Source organism: Sabethes cyaneus, chromosome 1, assembly GCF_943734655.1.
Source record: "Sabethes cyaneus chromosome 1, idSabCyanKW18_F2, whole genome shotgun sequence".
NCBI lineage: Eukaryota > Metazoa > Arthropoda > Insecta > Diptera > Culicidae > Sabethes > Sabethes cyaneus.
The window spans coordinates 10,447,451-10,463,195 of NC_071353.1; positions in this window are offsets into that span (position 1 = coordinate 10,447,451).

The window sequence follows — 15,745 nt, forward strand, 5'->3', positions numbered from 1 at the left end:
CTGATGATGATGATACCAGTTACTGTCACAGAGCAAAGTAGACCATATTCTCTATTGAAGGCAGCTAAGAAAATAACGATCTCACTGAAAAGTGCAAAGTCCAGATGCATCTGTGATGCCTCGTCAAGTGAGGCTCGGATGCTGCACAATGCATTCTTTGCTTCATTCGCTAAAAAATGAAATCATTGCTCCTTTCCGGCAGGCAGCAACTGCAACAATTGTCGCCTTTAACGAGAACACAATGCGTCCTCCGTTACCCCTCTCCCGATATCGCCAATTTATACTTTATTTGCATTTGTACGTCCGTACATATCCATAGTGCAATCCGAACGTGGCGGCGGCGGGAGCACTTTTGTCGTGCTGCAAATATACTAGAGTAATTTGGGCACGTTTTGGCTGTGACTTTCGTCGAGCCGCAGCGCAGTGCGGAAGCCACTTTCCCAGCTCGAAACTGTAAAGGGCAACCCGCGAAACAAAAGAGCAGTAAGAGGGCGCATTTGAGTGCAATATTTAAATGAAAAATACCATTACACATCAATTACATTTCAACTGGATGATAAAACATAATGATCGAAAACCATGAACAAACCGACCGCAAAGCCATCGCCGTCGCCACTGGAGCGTTACTTTGTGGCTTACGAAAAAATAAAAATTGAAACAACGAAAGCAACCCTCAGAACCATGGAGCAAATGGGCTGCTGGTAAAAAAAAGTAAAACAAAATAGCGGAATTAAAACTTATTGATTTATGCCAGCCCGGAACAAAACAATTTGCTGCGAGCAAACAGTTTTCTTGTCGAGCCCATTCGGTTGGGGCATGCACTGCAGTGAAGAGCGACGACGGGAGGTGGAAAATTCAACCGACAAAGCAATAAATTTAAATAAATCGAATTAATTAATGGCGCAAATGAAAGAAGCGAAAACCAATACGGATGAACACAGTAAATGTCCCTGTTTTGACCAGCGGAACTGGTTCAGATGGCTTTGCTGAAATCGCCAGAGTGAACAGCTCGTCAATATGTTCAAATACCATGGCTACGAAGCTTTGGATGGGTAAGATTGTGTCTGACCTAGCTCCCGGTTGCTCTTTCGTGTCGAACGAGGAGCTACCTACTACGGCTTCTGTGTACATAGTATGGAAAATGTTAATTGATTTACCCAACTGGGTCCAACTTGACAGTAAGTACGACATTGAACGGAACCGTGTCGATACTGAAATCACTTTCCCCGTCAACAGCGAGAATCATCGCCGTGGTCAAAACAAAAAGCCAAACTCGACAACACACAATCCGTAAGCTCTGGGAAATTGAGTGCTTTATTGTAACCGAGGTTCGCTGGGGCGTTTGCTGGTGCGGATGCGGATACAGATATTTATTTGGTACTCATGTCACATTCGCGAGTTTTGTAATACAGTTGAAAATGTTCACTAATCGTACGAGATTTGAAAGAAGCTTAAGAGTTGAATGGTCGTATGTTCGAATCCCGACTGGGAGAGGCTGTTAGAGTCAAAAGGATTGTAGCCCTGCAATTGTCCTGCACTCTAATAGCTGGCTGCAAAGTCTGTCGTATAAAAACAGAAGGTCAAGTTTCGATAACGGAATGTAGCACCTAGGCTTTGCTGTGCTTTGCTTTGAATTTTATAAATATCGACAAATCGACACTCTACGACCCTTAATTTAATAGCGAAAATAATTGGTCAATTTCATGCTCAAATGTTTACGTTGGCATCACACCATATATACGTCCGTTCCCTTGGTAACGTACAACAACGAAGTGAAGTTTTTCCTATCATGAGCTTTGCTACCTGCATCAAGTTCTCGATAGTTTCAATCGCCTCTGTCATCAGCATTTCTTCCTCCTCCGGTGACTCACCTGTCACCGTTAGCACGATGTCATCTACAAAGCCTCTGGGCAGCTACAAAGAACGCACCGTTGTACATCCCGTTCCAAAGCGTTGGGCCAAGGTTGGCGCCTTGTGGAAGTCCTGACGTAATGTTCATCTTCTTACGCCCCTTAGCGGTCTCGTAGACATGCGTACGGTTCCTGAAGTAACTCCTCAGAATTCTGCATAGATATACCGAGACATGCATTCTATGCAGCAACACAGCGATGGCCTCCCAACTGGCATTGTTTTTTACGTCTATCGTTATATCGGCACAAAAACGATCTCCTCTGCGTTTCTGTTTGAACGACTTCCCGGCTCGCTCGACCACTGACCGAATAGCATCCACCGTTGCACTTCCCCTTTCGGAGCCTGAACCGTATGTTTGACAGACCGCGTTCATCTTCTGTATGCCTCGTAAGTCTGTTTAGGATTTTCCTTTCCAGAAGTTTTCCACATGTATCCAGCAGACATATCGACCTGTACAACGCTGGATCCCCCGTAGGCTTTCCCGGCTTCGGCAACAGCACTAGCTTCTGGATCTTCCATCTGTCCGGGAAGTCACCCTTTCCTAGGTTTTCCATCACTGCTAGCCCGCCTTCGCATTTTGAGATGCTAGGCATTGGGAGCCTCTCGTCTAGTGGTTATTTCCCTCTTCTTTTTTGCTTGTAAAATGGCATGTATTTTTGGGCGCTGCTACCGCTGAAAGGCGAATCGCTGCCGTCTGTGCTCCGCCATAGGTCTGCATCAACTGGATTACCATCGGTACGTCGCCTAGTTCTCACTGTGCCGTCAGCACAGTTCTCCGCTCCTGCTCTGCTGTGATCTCGTCAAGATCCCTGCAATCGATCGTGGTTTCTTGGGAGAGTTTCTTCACGTTCGTTTTATTCCATAACACCGTGGCAACAAGCCTTCAAGGAGGGCTGCACTCTTAACCGATGGATCCTTTTACAGTTTTTTAGATCCGCCAGGTTCTCACTGCTTTTTCGTCAAGCTCCTTCAACGAGCTTATCGTACTTTTCGAAGAATCACTGCGTATGAAACGTTGGTGCTTCTTTCGCACCGAGGCATAGAGCTCATCCACTTTCTCTTTCATCTCCGCCGTGACAACTCGGCATGGGCTAACACCGAGCAACGGATTGAACATTGCAGCATGGTGCTATGCCCTCGCGTGCAAAGCTACTGAGAAGAATTGATTTTTAGGTGCTCTTTCATTATAAAACGTAACCAGTAAGAGGTAGATAGCTAACGTATGCAAAAAAATGGACTCTTTTCGGACGGTGATAAAAAAAACTAACCCAGCTAGCACCAACTCGTATATCAATGTAACAAAACTATCGTAAATATCTCCTAACAAACTCGAAATCGTAACTAAAAATGGATAAAGTGGGATCAAGTTGATTTTCTGTCGTATATAATGATAATGACTGACATACATACGATTTTCAGCACAAAATCGTAGAGTAGTACGGAGCGACTCGCGCTTAATCGGATAATATCGTATATAAATACTTACATAGTCGTAACGCTCAAAATTATTCGTAATCACGTATATCGCTTCCAAAATAGTACGGATATGTCAATTTTGCGCGTGAAATTCGATTTATTTAGCATATATATCTGTACGTAATGCTGATTTTTACCTTTTTTATACATATGAAAATGCTAGCTGGAAGGTAATTATATTAGCTTACTTGCGAAAAAACAGCGCCCTTGCGAGCGACCTTCGGGCAGTTAACTGTTTGTAGGCAGTGGCTTTGACATCCCCTCCTCGCTGACTGTCAACTACAGTAGCACCTTCTTGGGGAACTTGGTGTGTGAAACATTGTGCATTGTCTCCCACGTTGAAATAGCATACGTGCTCATACATATATAATCATAATATCAATTTAGTATAAGAAAGACGCGTTGGGACGAGGGGGCTTTGTCATTTTTATTTCTGAAAGGAAAGTAATCGAAATCACAGTAAACAAATGCTGTGTTCAACTGTCGTCCCTGCCTGTGAAGCAAGGCAATCACGAAGAAAAGGTATGGGCATGCGTGTAGGCATGATTTAGAGTTCTTTCTTCGTTTTATTTATCAATTCCTCCTCAATTTTCGCGACAAAATTGTTGGAGTAGATCTTACGCTTCAGGTTTGCCCAGAAATTCTCGATGGGACCCACCTGGGGGACGTTGGGCGGACTCACCGCCCGCGATATTCAGTCGCTCAATCTCCTCCAACGATCGCTTCGAGTAGTGGGCCGACGCCAGATCCGGCCAGAACACCGCGTCTTCGCGCTTATGGTATTTTTTGATGAACGACGAACCTTCCGGTAGGCACTTCGTACTATAAATTTCTCCGTTCACGACCAGTCCGGAACGAAAGAAGAGTGGTTTTGATATCCCCTTCTCGCTGACTGTCAACTACAGCAGCACCTTCTTGGGGAACTTGATGTGTGAAATGAACTTCACCTCGGAGCTCACTTTCTTCGTTGGGAAAGCACGAAGTTGGCGGTGGTTTTTAAGGGGACATAAACGACTAAAAACTTTGAAAAATTTGTTATTTTATTTCAGATTTTGATATTGCAGTCTTTTCCGCTAATTTTGATGCTAATTTTGTAATGATCTGACCTCGGGAAGTGGCCGAAAAACGATCATACACATAAGCGTTCCAGTGTGGTGTGGAACAACTTCGACGGAATAAAACGCCGCTTCTGAAAACCCAGGGTTTTCAAACTATATGTACCTTTTCCTCAGAAACTACACAACGTATTGGAACAATTTTTTTTTGTTTTGTTGGTAGTAGCTTGACAAAGACTTTTATAACTTACTAGCTGACCCGACAAACTTCGTATTGCCACAAATTAAACTGTGTTGTACATAAATCGTGAATCTCGGATGACCTTTGTCACAATCTCGAATTCTGCAAGTTTCTGAGGAGTTTATGGGTGTTTTAATATACAAATTTTCCTCACAGTAAAGTAGAAAACAACTCCCCCCATCGCTCTGCCTAATAAAATAAAGCGGATAGCATTTAAATATTCGCCATCATTACGAACCATTTCGCCGAATACCATTTTGCGGAACACCAATTCTCGGTTGACCATAACGCGGAATATAGAGTTTCGCAGAATACCATTTCGCGAAAAACCTTACGCGGGATGTACCATTTCACGGAAAATCTTTTCGTAGAAAGTACCATTTCGCAGGGGTGACCCAACTGAAGGAAAGTAATAGAGGTCAGTAGATCTAGGAAAATAAATAAACCTAGATAGAGGTGATCTCTACGGGGGGCTGCCCCCCGCAGCGTCCGGCACTTCCGACGGCAGGTCACCGGCAACACTCGCGGCCTATGGCCGACTCGTGCTGAATTATCTAATGTTACTATTAATAGTTTTTGGGGTCTTGTTATTGATTAATGTTTTATGAGTCTAAAATTTCTCGAGTTTGATTAGTTTTTGAGTTAGCAAAAATTTCTGTTTTATTTGTATGGGAGTCCTTATCCCCCTACCACAGGGGTGAGGGGTCTCAAACCATCATTAAAAAAAATCCTGCCTCTAAAACCCCCCACATGCCAAACTCGGTTCCATTTGCTTGATTACTTCTAGAGTTATGAGGAAATTTGTATTTCATTTGTATGGGAGCCCCCCCTCCTAATGCAGGGAGAGGTTTCAATTCACCACAGAAAACATTCTTGTCTCCAAAAACACCCACATGTCAAATTTTGTTCCATTTGCTTGATTAGTTCTGGAGTTTTGAGGAAATTTATTTTTCTTTTGTATGGGAGCCCCCCTCCTAAAAAGGTAAGGGGTCCTAAATCATCATAGAAAAAATTCATGCCTCCAGAAACACCCACATGACAAATATGGTTCCATTTGCTTAATTAGTTTTCGAGTTAGAGGAAATTTGTATTTCATTTGTATGGGAGCCGCCCCTCTTAGTGGGGGGAGGGGTCTCTAACCATCATAAGAACCTTCCCTGGCACCGAAAACCCCTACATGCAAATTTTCACTCCGATCGGTTCAGTAGTTTTCGATTCCATAAGGAACATGGAGCAAACAGAAATCCATATTTATAGGTACACTAGCTGACCCGACAAACTTCGTATTGCCACAAATTAACCTGTGTTGTACATAAATCATGAATCTCGGATGATCTTTGTCACAATCTCGAGTTTTGCAAGCCCCCCAGTGGGCGGTGCTTCCGACGGCGGGTCACCGGCAACACTCGCGACCGTCTCGTCCTGAATGATCTAGTGTTACTATAGATAGTTTTTGTGGTCTTGTATTGACTAATGTTTTATGGAAGAGTCTCGAATTTCTCGAGTTCGATTAGTTTTTGAGTTTCGCAAAAATTTCTGTTTTATTTGTATGAGAGTCCATATCCCCCTACCACAGGGGTGAGAGGTCTCTAACTATCGTAAAATAAATTCAAGACTCCAAAATCTTTCACATGCCAAATTTGGTTCTATTTGTTTGATTAGTTCTCAAGTTATAAGGAAATTTGAATTTCATTAGTATGGGAGCTCCCCTCTTAAAAGGGGAAGGGGTCGTAATTCACCATAGAAAAAATTTCTGCCATCTAAAACTCCCACATGCCAAATTTGGTTCCATTTGCTTGATTAGTTCTCGAGTTATGAGGAAATTTGTTTTTCATTTGTATAGGAGCCCCCCCCCCCCCTCTTAAAGTGGGGAAATCCATAGAAAATATACCATAGAAAATATTCTTGCCTACAAAAACACCCACATGATAAATTTGGTTCCATTTGCTTGATTAGTTCTAGAGTTATGAGGAAATTTGTATTTCGTTTGTATAGGAGCCCCTCCTCTTAAAGTTGGGAGGGGTCCCAATTCACCATAGAAAACATTCTTGCCCTCGAAAACTTTCACATGCCAAATTTGCTTTCATTTGCTTGATTAGCTCTCGAGTTATGAGAAAATTTGTATTTCATTTGTATAGGAGCCCCTCCTCCTAAAGTGAGGAGGGGTCCCAGTATATCATAGAAAAAAATTTTGTCTCCAAAAACACCCACGTGTCAAATTTGGTTCCATTTGCTTGATTATTTCTCGAGTTATGAGGAAATTTGTATTTCGTTTGTATAGGAGCCCCCCCCCCTCTTAAAGTGGTGAGGGGTTCTAATTCACCATAGAAAATATTCATGCCCTAGAAAAATTTCACATGCCAAATTTTGTTCCATTTGCTTGATTAGTTCTCGAGTTATGAGAAAGTTTGTATTTCGTTTGTATAGGAGCCCCCCCTCTTAAAGTGGTGAGGGGTCCTTATTCACCTTAGAAAATATTCTTGCCCTCGAAAACTTTCACATGCCAAATTTTGTTCCATTTGCTTGATTAGTTCTTCAGTTATGAGGAAATTTGTATTTCATGTGTATAGGATCCCCCCCTCCTAAAACGGGGAGGGGTCCCAATTCATCATAGAAAAAATTTTTGTCTCCAAAAACACCCACATGCCAAATTTGGTTCCATTTGCTTAACTACTTCTCGAGTTATGAGGAAAATTGTGTTTCTTTGGTACAGGAGCCCCCCCCCCCTCTTAAAGTGGGGAGGGGTCCTAATTTACTATAGAAAATATTCTTGCTCTCGAAAACCTTCACATGCCAAATTTGGTTCCATTTGCTTGATTAGTTCTCGAGTTATGAGGAAATTTGTATGGAAGCCCCCCCTTTTAAAGAGGATAGGAGTTATAATTCCCCTTATAAAGAGGGGAGAGGTCTCAATTTACCATAGAATAAATTCTTGTCACCGAAAACACCCACATGCCAAATTTTGTTCTATTTGCTTGATTAGTTGTCGAGTTATGCAGAAATTTGTGTTTCATTTGTATGGGAGCCCCCCCCCTCTTAGTGGGGGGAGGGGTTTCTAACCATCACTAAAACCTTTCCTGGCCCCAAAAAACCTCTACATGCATATTTTCATGCCGATTGGTTCAGTAGTTTTCGATTCTATAAGGAACATACGGACAGTCAGACAGAAATCCTTCTTTATAGGTATAGATATTTGTATGGGAGCCCCCCCCCCCCTCTTCGTGGGGGGAGGGGTCTTTTGCCATCGAGAGAACCTTCCCTAGCCCCAAAAACCTCTACTTGCAAATTTTCACGCCGATCGGTTCAGTAGTTTTCGATTCTATAAGGAACATACGGACAGACAGACAGACAGACAGAAATCCTTTTTTATAGATATAGATAGATGAGCATTGTAAACGAAATACAGCTTGAGAAAAACGAAATAGAAGAAAAAAAGATGACTGAAAAAATAAAATTTTGTCTTCGTTTTCTTCTTTCTCTGGTTGGGTTTCGTTTACAAAGCTCAAAATTTATAAAAGTCTTTGTCAAGACTGGGCAGCAAGTCTCAGCATAGTGAACAAAGACGTAGTCCTACATCAAAAAATTTTGTTGGCTGTATTCAAAAAGCCCTAGAGTGCGTATCACCCTAATAGGCAAGTTCACAGTCACCTTAATGCAAAGCAAACCCTTGGGTTTATACCGTCTTTAGACATTACCCTTCTTTATCGACAGACTTCGCAGCCGGCTGTTAGAGTACAGGAAAATTACGGGGCCAGTGCCACTATCCTACTAGCTCTATCTAGCAAGCACCGCCTAGCCGAGATTCGAACAAACGACGACTGGCTTGTTAGACCAGCATCGTACCTCGAAGCTAACTGGGCGATCACCTTAATAGTCACCCTAAATCACCATCCTTGAAACATTACACATTTTTTACGCAATTACTAATTGACGAGCTTTTGCAATTTGGGACCACCCTGCAATAGCTTCTTGTACAGAAGTTTTATACGGCAACTGGAATGCGAAACGCCGCAGACATTTTTAAGCAATGTTGTTAATTTTCATCGCGATGACTGCTCATCGCCAGCTTATTAGCGATTTAAGTTTTATCAATTGGTAACATTGTCTCCCACGTTGAAATAGCATTCGTGCGTATACATATATAATTATATTACAACCGAACACTACAGCTGTAGTGCACTTCATCGACACACCTATCAAATTGGCCTAATTTTAATGGTTGTAAAGAATCTTCGACCTGTTGTGACAAGGAAGTTTTGTTACTTTTTCCGGCGCACTTCTCAAGCAATGATATTAATTTAGTATAAGTCTGACGTGTTGGGACCCGGGGGGCTTTGTCATTTTTTTTTCTAAAAGGAAAGTAATCGAAATCACAGTAAACAAATGCTGCGTTCAACTGTCGTCCCTGCCTGTGAAGCAAGGCGATCACGAAGAAAAGGTATGGGTATATTTGACCTTGAAACTTTTCGTTGATTTACACTGATTCGTGATTGAATAAAAAAAAGTATAATAGAAACTACACAATTGCTAAATTTATTATGAGTCGATCGGCATCTAAACCATGAAAATCTATTCATAATTAGCAGTGCTATTGGTTTTCAAAATCTTTCATATTTTCGTGATGGTAGCTTGATTCTAAATTATGGAATGACACCATTTCTAAAGCCGCTTGGTTTTATTGGGGTTTTATTGTGATAATCATCATGATCTCTGGTTTTATTATGGATCGATCAGGATAACCAGACAGTTAAATTTCGACTTTTCTTCTCACGGTTATATAAAGAGGATATAAAAGACTTCTGAAGACTGGGCCACTTGGCAGTACAACGGTTTTATAGCTCCAGTCAGAAGACTGTGGATTTCTTTGATTTTTATTAGCAGTTTTATAAACTTTGTATTGAAAACCATTTGTAGAGTATAATAAAATTTTAATGGTTAGTTAGGAGTCGAAGTTTGCTGAGAAATACATCTGGTTCGACAGGTAATCTCTACTTGCTGTTTTGGCCGGATTTACGTAATATAGGTCATGGAGTTGTGTGCTGCCCACAGTGGAACTCAAACAACCAGAACCCTCCCAAACTGCCAAGTGAGTGAATGACCGGTGAATGAATGAAATAGATGAAGGAAGAAAACGAAATGGGAGACAGTAAAGGTAGGTAGAATACCGTTTGGTCGAACATCGTCTTATAGTTTATTTTATGCAGCTGAAGAGATTAATTCAAATCAACCTATTAACAGCCATTACTCTTGTAATTCGGCTACCATATATAATTGGGTTATATTCGGATTTTTCATGTGCATTTTTGTCGCACAAAAATTGCATGTCATCGTCCAACAGCGGAATGAGAACTCGCACTCAGTTGACTTCAATTAGACTTTATTTCAATTAACACTCAACATTAATATAGATCCTTTGTTATTCGTATTCTAATCACCTAGGACAATTCTCGATGGCTTATCCGCCGTATATAAAGGCTGGCTCTGCTAGCTTTTCTCAAAAAAATTTCCCCTTTTTGCCTGGCCTCGAAGTTTTATCATTGTATCTGAAATGGCAATGTTATGCACTTTATTTTTTTTTTTTGCTTTCCAATGATAGACATTCAACACTAACTTTAACAGATATATCTGATTCTGACATCCATCTAAATCGTTTGTTGCAGAGCATAGGTACAGATTTGTTTGCTGATATTAAAAACAACATTCACATGTTGTTGTGTTAGTTCTGGTAGAATCTGGTACACGAACATTTTCTGTTAGATTCCTTTCGACATGGATTTGATCCTGAAAACACAGAACAGCAGTCAACACTGCCATTCTGCAGATACAATGATGCCACCGACTGTTGATCCTTCCGCACCAGCAAAATTATGGCGGTTGATGTGTCCAAAAGACTTGGAGTTATCAATTGTGACAGCACTAATTTAAATTCATTTTCTTCCTAAACCGTGTATAGATGTATTGGCTTGCGATTCGAAACTGTTTGTATACATCTTTTTTTTTTGTGGCTTGCTTTTAATCCCGGTGAAAATTAATATTTCATTTCCCGCAGTATAAAACAACGCAGTATTTTCATGTTCATATGTTTTCCTTTTTATTTTATTTTTGTACGAAAGGCAACAATACGGGGAAATGGAATTTCGATGTTAACAAATTAAACAGCGTATGCATGCTTTAATGTAATCGAAAGCCCGGCTGGCTGTGCAAAGGTCGACAAAACGAACCAGAAAATGTTTATTGTTTTAATTGCCCTTTTTACGACAAGGTAGTCGGTTTTAAAATCACTGATTTTAATGGTGTTTTCGCTACTGGCTGGAAGGGGAATAAATGTTATCGGAATTAATTGACTGAAGCTGTCACTGTGATGAATAATTAATTTTAACGAGCCAGTCAGAGGGCAAAATATTGGAGTGCGAGTGCATAAACGTTGAAACTACTTCATATTAACATGCGTAAAAACCAATCAGTTGGACTACTTCTGGCTTGTTGTTATCAAAATTTTTATTTTCATAAACGAGAAACGGAAATTTTGCTAATGCTACTTAACAAACTGCCACGATTCTACCGTCACCATCATTCTGCTAACAATCGTTTAGGAATATTAACCATTTAGCGAGCCCTCGCTGTCGGAGCAGCGAGGACCATCGGAAATAAGCTTGGTATTTTGTTACCGGAACAGAACATAACATTGATAACATTGGAAACTAACTTTACCGCTACCTATCCTAGCATTCCTTCAAGTTAAATTTCACCGGTCAAATTTCTCTTTACTTTTGGATTGGAAGTTCCTTTTCAAAAGAATAGCGTTCGACCCACTTGACAATTTCTACAAAGTTTTTTTTTCTCACGTTTTTTTTTTGTTTTTACATAGATCAGCTTGTTTACTAAGTGAGAACATTGTGCTTTGCTCGCTATTATAGACTTTACGACAGTTCAACATCTTCTGATATAGGTTTTTTTTTTTGGTTTTGCAATTTGTTTAATTAGTTTAATTCCGCTATCCAGTAGGTACACTATCATTTCCTTTTGTAACTACGAGTTATACTTTAAAAACGGGTTTCTTTTCTGCTTTTTTTTTTGTTTCAAATGACACAGTTTTGCTTATCATATTCGCTATCAATTGATGTAGAATTTAGTTCATTTGTAAAAAGATGATATTAGAAGAAGAGTTCGAAAAACGGGACGAACTTTATCTCTCAATATACGCTGTCTTAGTAGAGAAGTAGAGTAGAGCTTTTTATCTATATTATTTTTTCTTAATTTGATATAAAGAACCACTTTCAATCAATATTTAACGACTTCAGTAACTCGATATTCTCTGCTAAAATAATGCTATTTCCAGAACCAATAACGAATCGCGTTGATAGAATAATACTTCAAATTGTTTCCCTTGGTACTTTATATTATATGTATCTTCAAGATATTCTAAACAAACAAAAAATTTAATTGCCGGTTGCCAATTTTCGCCTGGGTACCAGAATGATACCAACGGTGATGGAAGGTATAACTTGCATTGACATTGCACTGACAGCTCATCTCAGCAAACCATGACACCAGCAAAACCTGGCAGTTTTAATCAACCGAAAACATTTGCCAAACTGACAGCATTTTTCCTGCAGCTTACAAAAAAAACACTTCTCTGTAGCGATTTCTACGGTTTCCGAATGTTTCAAATTTAAAGAAGAAGCGAGGACAACAGTGTCATCCATTCCTATGTTACATATTTTTCATGTATCATTGTAGAGATTGGAAGTATTATGCTTTAAAAGATTAAATAGTACTTCGGATTTCTAGAGAAATGAGAGTAGAATAAGTAGACAGAATGTCTGTATCGCTGCTGCGCGCATGGTAAACATCACACACGTTCCAGATCGTGTATTTACATTTACAGGTCATTCCATTGACCAAAATGGATGCGCTGCACTGACCTAGCCATAAGGTCTTATCTATAGAGAGTTTGAGGGTCTCATCTCAAATAAGTTTTTGGAACCATCAAATCCCGGCTCATAGTCTATCACACCGCGGATCACACTCAACTCCTGCGATGACTTCGGATTCAGTTAGAGCTCCAGAATCATCGGGAATGTAGTTGTTATGATGCTAGTATTCAACTTTTCTAGCATCATGGAGGCTTCTGTTCCCCCTGCAACAGTCGAGTTCTTCCTGTCAGCGCACATCAATAGTCCCGGTCCAGTTGTGCAGTTGCAGGGAACAATACCCCCAAAGCGTAAACTCTTACAAGTATCAGTGTGATTATTTCCTCACTATCAGGTACGCCAGCCTAGACAACTCGCCGAATATCTACCGTCATCTGAGGCTGTACTTGGACGCAACGATTTCAGTAAAACTATGGTAGACCCCGACCTCTCCACCGCAGTCTAGTCATTGCTGCCAGCAAACAACAGTCATCCCGGTCACACAACTCCTAATGTAATTGTTCCGATGACGCAGTCCCCGTTTCTAGCCCTGTGCCCGATTCTCAGCTGAACTGCTTCAATCTGCTACTGATTTACTACCAGAACGTGCGCGGACTTCGAACCAAAATTGATGGCTTTTTTGTTGCTGACACTGAGTCGAGCTTCGGTATAATCGTTTCTAACGGGAACCTGGTTTGACGAAAAGATTGACTCACAACAGCTATTCGGAAACGTACTTTCCGTCTTTAGCAGTGATCGTAACCAGCAGAACAACGGCAGTACGGATGGCATATCTATCAGGCCATGAAAAGTACTTTCCGCACACAATGAATTTGTCGAATGTCCATAGCAGGAAATACAATCCAATTTCTCTATGCTTATCAATTCTAGCTCGATGGCGCTCATAACTTCTAAGCTCTCAACTACAGATGCTGTTTTAACCAGGCGCCATCAACTTTCCAATTTTAATGGCCAGACACTGTCTCCTGCGACCTCACCCAAGAGAATCTTCTACCACGCACTAAAAAAAGCACCGAAATCTGCAAAATCTTACCGAGACTTAGACAGCCGAGCGATCGCTAAAATTTTTCGTAGGTAAAGATGCGTAAACGTCGATTTGCACCACCGTAATTTACATCGAACGCTCGGTTGTTGCAATCTCGGCAAATTTTGCCGAATTTTTTATATGTGTAGGACAATCAGACTAGTGCATATTTTGTCCTACATTAGACTAGTGCAAAGTGGCAGTAATCCCAACTTCCGGCGTCCCTTTGGTAATGGAAAAAGTTGATATTTTAGACTAAGGACTCGCGGGAAAGCTAAATGGAGGTCTCTTCTCAGATCGCCACAGTACCACCGTTGGTTGCCTGTGTTCAACTCAGTCATCGTAGGCCTGTTGTCGAGTCTACAGTTGAGGTCCTCTAACTTACTCCCATTGGCAAGTACTCACGTTTCCACGTCTATGCACTGCCTCATCGCTCAAACTTCAAGGCAGTTAAGCTTATCATCCGGTGCGGGACGCCTATCACAACGCGATATGGAAGCCCCTGATCCGCCTATCTCACAATCAGTCGAGCCCACCATAGACACCGAATTATAATCGCAATTGCCTCGTTCTTGCCGTCAAAGTCATCCCGGCCCTGAGTTTAATGCTGGTTAAGGAGTTTATCAAACCGAACTCCTTGGCAAATATTCTATCAGTAACGGTGTCAATCGCTCTGACGAATCTTCGATCCCCAGACCGACAACCGTAACTAGTATCGCTGCATCAGCTACCTCAAATATCCTGGTATACTATCAAAACGTTGGTGGAATAGACAGCCTAAATTAGCCTGGGCGAAAGCTGATCGTGAACGAGCAGCGTAGAGAATTTGGATTGGCCCTCTACGACGTCTAATGGTCTGTTCGAAGCCGACTCCACCGCTGACATTACAGAATTGTTCCGTTCTCATTTCAGTGTCGTTTTCACCAATGAACCTCTCGAACCGCAGGATGTAGCCGTGTAACTACCGAAAAAGTTCCTCGGCTTTCCGTTCTATTCTGCCGCAGTTTGTTGTCTCCGTTGACATGATTACATTAACTGTGAAAACTAGTGATCACCAATTTGTTCACCATATGCAGTTTGTTCTGGCGTTTCACAAGGAAGCCTCTTAAGGCTTAAGTTTATATTCCTGATGTCTATGAACGACGTTCATGGAATCCTGATTTACCCGAAACTCTTTATCGTGTTTGAGGATGCTATCGACGGCAACGGCTTAGACTTCCACTTCCACTGATTGCTTGACTGGGCAATTCAAAGGGAAAACGGCCTGCCTGTAGATCTCCCAAGTAACAATTCTAAAGCCACTTGGCTTTGCTTGAATTTTATAAAGATTTTATAGCAGTATTAATCATTACCTCTGGTTTTATTGTGGTATTGCGCAATACCAAGAAGATACGGGTCCAAATACTCTTATAGCTAGCTAGAAAACCATAACAAAACTGTTAATAAAGCAAATTTATTGTGGTTGCTTATATTACGACGTTAAAACTTGTTGGCTGCACCACGTCACTTATTTTGTTAAAACAACCAGGTTTCGTTTTCGTTTGTAAAATTTCAGTGGCACGTTAATTTTATCCACCTATCATATGCACGATAAAATTTGATGCGCACATGCTCAAACCAACCAAGACTGCTAAAAATGAAATTGGTCATGAAAACCACTATACGAACGTAATAAAACTGGGAATTGTTACATGGGCTATTACATCTTGCATCCTGAAAAAGCGTTCTACTGTATCACGATAGAACTCCTTGTCTATTGTTCAATGCTTCAATCGAGCAGGGTAAGTTCCCTACTCCTTGCAAAGATTCAGTTATATTTCTTGTACACAAGAAGGGTGATAAGTGCAACGTACATTCAAAACTATCGAGCGATTACAGCCCAAGTAACACTTGCAGCAATTTTTTTTAGAAGGTTGTGCTCCAGCTCTAAAATGTTCGACGCTTTGTTCGCTAGCTGTCAACACTATATTTCTTCAGACCGGCACGGGTTTTTTTCCCCAAACCTACGAGTCTTGTCTGTTCGAATCTCGTTCCGTTAGCCGGCGCAACATGAATGAAGAAATGTACACAGACCTGAAAGCAGCGTTTGATCGGATCGATCGCG